The following is a 5,090-nucleotide window of genomic DNA, read 5'->3' on the forward strand; positions in this document are numbered from 1 at the left end:
TAATTTTAACATGAATTTTATTATATTTTATTATTTTTAATTTTAGTATAGATTTAATTTTGTATTTTGTGTTTTATTAGTATCTTTATGAAATAATTAAATATTATGTTTGATTAAAAAAATGATCTATTACAAGTAGGGTCATGTAAGATCGAATAATGAATTTTAAGGTGCAGATAAAATTAACATTGAGAGATTTTTAACTCGAGAATAAGATAGGATTGATTTTTAGAAAAAATTTAAATTTACGAATAGGATTAACGTGGACGGTTGAAAAATTAAAGCTTCTAATAGGTATACATTGAATTAAATTATAATTAATTATCACCTTTTATATTTATTTGTTGTTATATATCTACTGTATAAATTAACATTCACGTCACACATTTTTTTTAACTCTTTTACATAATCCTATATCTCTTTTTATTTATGCGATGGAGGACAACAATGCGAGGGAGGAACGACAGAAAGGAGGACAACATCTTCGATGACGCTACATATATGAACAACACAAGCACAGATGGGAAGGGCGTGGACGCCGCTAGTTGTTCCCTCGCAGACTAGCATCGATGAAACGTCGAACTTGAGCAGCTGCAAGTGTTAGGTACCAGACAAATGACACAGTAAAATACAGAGATGAAAAATTAGAAATTTGTATAAAATATGGAAACAATTGAATAACTTTCTTTGAGAATTACAACTTCTCTCTATCACAAGGAGACTATAATAACACTCTCTCTTGACAAAAGGAGAACACACTTCTCTCTATATATATAGGAAAAAACTACTCAAAGAAATATTATGTTATTCTATCTGAATGACTTGATTGAAATGAATTAAAGAAAAACTCAATTTATAGGTGAGTCTCTTCAATATGAACCATCCGTTAATTAGAGGTATATAATTCTTCTCTTTTTCAACCATTAAAATTCTAAGGTTATAAACTAAGATTGTTTATTATCTTTCATTTTATTTAGTTATTATTTATTTATATATTTTCTAAAATTAGCTTTACTATTTTTTCACAATCTCCCACTTAAAGCTAATTTTGATAAATTTTTAAAATTCATGTTGCTCATGTATTCCATAGGCTGTATGAGGATCTACACCATTCAAACTTTTTTATGTTGATTGGTTTTGTCATGGCATCTGCTAGGTTATCTTTCGTATGAATCTTCTGCATATCAACACTTCCTTCTTCTACTACTTCCCGAATAAAGTGATATTGTACTCCAATGTGTTTTGTTCTTGAATGAAAGGCAGGATTCCTTGCAATGTGCAAGGCACTCTGACTGTCACAATACACAGAAATCTTCTGTTGTTTGTGCCCGAGTTCTTCCATCAACCTTTGGATCCAAATAGCTTCCTTGCATGCTTGTGTAGCTGCCATATATTCAGCTTCTGTAGTAGATAAAGCTACAACAGTTTGTAATTTAGATAGCCAGCTCACAGCTCCTCCTGCAAGCATGAACACATATCCTGTAGTAGATTTTCGTTTATCAAGATCACCTGCAAAATCTGAGTCGACATATCCATTGACAATGAGTTCTGATCCTCCAAAACATAATGTAATATTCGAGGTCCATTTGATGTATCTCAAGATCCTCTTAACAACATTCCAATGCTCTTTACCTGGATCTGCCATAAATCGACTTACCACCGCAACTGCTTGAGCAATATCTGGCCTTGTACAGATCATGGCATACATAAGGCTTCCCACCACTGATGCATACAGTACTCGAGACATTTCCATCCTCTCTGCTTCACTACTAGGGCACATACTTGAGGATAATTTGAAATTCATAGGAAGTGGGGTTGAAATTGGCTTACATTCTTGCATATTGAAGCGTTGCAAGATTTTCTTCAAATAATTCTTTTGCGATAGCCAAATCTTCCTATCTTTTTTGTCTCGGTGAATTTCCATCCCTAAAATCTTGTTTGCTGGTCCCAAGTCTTTCATATCAAACTCCCTAGCCAACTGTGTCTACAATTCTTGGATTTGATCTTTGTTGGGACCTACCACCAACATGTCATCCACATACAACAGCAGAATGATGAAATCATTATCACCAGACCTCTTGTAATAAGTACAATGATCTGAACTAAGTCTGTTGTATCCAAGGCTAATAATAAAAGAATCAAATCTCTTGTACCAACACCTTGGCGCCTGCTTTAGACCGTACAGAGATTTAGTTAACCTGCAAACCAAGTTTTCTTTTCCTTGTTCTTCAAAACCTTCTGGTTGGAGCATATATATATCTTCTTTAAGTTCTCCATGAAGAAAAGCAGTCTTTACATCTAATTGCTCTAGATGTAAATCAAATGCAGCACACATAGCCAAAACTACTCTAATAGTAGTTAGTCTCACCACTGGAGAAAATATTTCATTAAAGTCAACACCTTCTTTCTGAGCATATCCCTTGACAACCAATCTTGCACGATATCGTTCCACCTGATCATTACTATTTTGTTTGATCTTATAAACCCATTTGTTACCAATGGCTTTCCGACCTGTTGGAAGTTCAACAAGTTTCCAGGTATGGTTCCTATGTAATGCCTCAATTTCTTCTCGCATTGCTGTCATCCACATAAAAGCATCTGGATTGCGCATAGCCTCCATAAAAGTTGTTGGTTCTCCATCTTCTGTCAAAAGAAAATATGCATCATGGTTTGTCAAAACATAATTTGAGTGCCATGATGGTATTCTTCTTTGTCGAGTGGATCGACGAACTTCTATGTCATTGGCCTCTGCTTCTTGTTCTTCGTGCTGTGGTTCTGCTTCAGAAAGATCACCTTCTCTGCATTTTTCATCTATTTGAACAGTGGTTATCTCTTTAACAGTGCTGTCATTTTCTTGTTCCTTTTACAATTCATCTTCTGCAAATATCACATCTCTACTGACAACTACCTTGCAGGCAGTGGGATCCCACAGGCGATACCCCTTAACTCCATCAGCATAACCCAAGAATATACATTTTCTAGACTTTGGGTCTAGCTTTGTTCTTTCTTGGGAATTGTACATCACGTACATAGGACAACCAAATATATGTAAAGAAGAATAATTAAGTGGCTTACCTTGCCACATCTCCATTGGTGTCTTTAACCCAATTGCTGTTGATGGTGACCGATTTATCACATAACAGGCAGTTTTAACAGCTTCTGCCCAAAAAGACTTGGCTAAACCTGCAGTTTGTAACATAGCTCGTGCTCTTTCTAGGAGAGTCCTATTCATTCGCTCTGCTACACCATTTTGCTGAGGCGTGTATGCAACTGTGAATTACCGTTGAATACCTGCTTGCTTGCAAAATGTTAGAAAATCACCATCGACATATTCTCCTCCATTATCTGTCCTTAAACACTTGATCTTCTTTCCAGATTCAAGTTCTAACTTTGCTTTGAACTCTTTGAACATCGCAAACACGTCTGACTTCTTCTTGATCGGGTACTACCATAGCCTCCTAGAGTAATCATCAATAAATGATACAAGATATTTTGCTCCTCCTAGGGACATCTCCGGTGATTCCCACACATCAGAATGAATCAACTCCAATATGTGCTTGCTCCGAGCAGTTGATCTACCAAACGTCAATCTATGTTGTTTGCTTGTAACGCAGTGCTTACAAAACTGTAAGTTTACCGATTTGAGCCCGAGAATGAGATTACGTTCTACAAGAATCTTCAAGCCTCGTTCTGACATGTGGCCTAGTTTGCAATGCCATATCATCGTCATTTCTTCTTGGCTTGTTGAAGCAACTAATGCCTCTGCCTCTTGCAAAGTATCTTCCACAAGCATGTATAGATTTGCTGCAATCTTTTCTGCTTTTATTACCACAAGAGCTCCTTTAACAACTTTCAAAATCCCACCTTCAATATGGGTCTTGCAGCCAAGTTCATCCAATTGCCCAATCAACAACAAATTCTTCTTCAAGCCTTTCACGTGTCTTACCCCTTGAAGTGAACGAATAGAACTATCAAACATTTTTATTTTGACAGTACCCATTCCAACAATTTCTAAGGCATGATCGTTTTCCATAAACACTGATCCTTCCGAGACAGATTCATATGTACAAAACCAATCACGATGAGGAGTCATGTGCCATGTTGCTCCTGAATCAACAATCCAAACATCAGTGAGCTGTTTGCTACCTTTAGAATCAATTGTTGCTTCGCCATATAGGATTTCTCCATCATCAGAGGTGCTCACAACACATCCTTGAGAACTTGATCCTTCTGGAACCTTCTCTATACTCTTCTTATTCCAACAATCTTTCTTGAAGTGTCCTCTCTTTCCACAATTGTAGCATTTGACCTATTTCTTACTTTGTGACTTTGGTCTACTTTGACTCCCACTGAAACCATGCTCCATTGATCTCCCTCTTGTCATCAACAAAGCTTCTGCTTGTTTTGAGCTTTCTAATCTATCTTCCTTATTCTTGCGCCTAGATTCTTCTTCAAGAACCGCAGCAGCCATGTCATTAAAAAAAAGATAATCAGTCAAAACATTATTAGTTAAGTTAATGATAAGCTGATCATATGAATTTGGTAGACTTTGAAGCAAGAGCTCTGCACGTTCATTTTCCGCTATGGTATATTCCAACGATGAGAGTTGGGAAAATAGTGTATTTAGATTGTTGATGTGATCCGTTGCCGATGTGGATTCACTCATTCGAAGAGTATAAAGTCTTCTCTTCAAGAATATCTTGTTGTGAAGTGACTTGACTTCATATAATTTGGTGAGAGCATCCCAAATTTCCTTTGCTGTCTTTTTCTCTGCTACACTTGATAAAACTGAATCAGCTAGTGCCAAGTGTAAGTTTGCAACAGCATTGTTGTCCATCTCCTTCCATTTTTCATCTGTAATTTCAGTGGGTCTACCTTCAATTGCTGTCATGCAATTGTCTTTTCTCATAATGGCTTTTATCTTCAATTTCCATATGGAAAAATTACTCCCACTGAATTTCGGAATTTCATACTTTGCTGCCATTTTTTTTAGACGGTAACTCGCAGCAAAAAAAAATATATTAATCAGCAACCTTTGGCTCTGATACCACTGTTAGGTACCAGACAAATGACACAGCAAAATATAGAGA

Source organism: Arachis ipaensis, chromosome B08 (assembly GCF_000816755.2).
Source record: "Arachis ipaensis cultivar K30076 chromosome B08, Araip1.1, whole genome shotgun sequence".
In the NCBI taxonomy this organism is placed as follows: domain Eukaryota; kingdom Viridiplantae; phylum Streptophyta; class Magnoliopsida; order Fabales; family Fabaceae; genus Arachis; species Arachis ipaensis.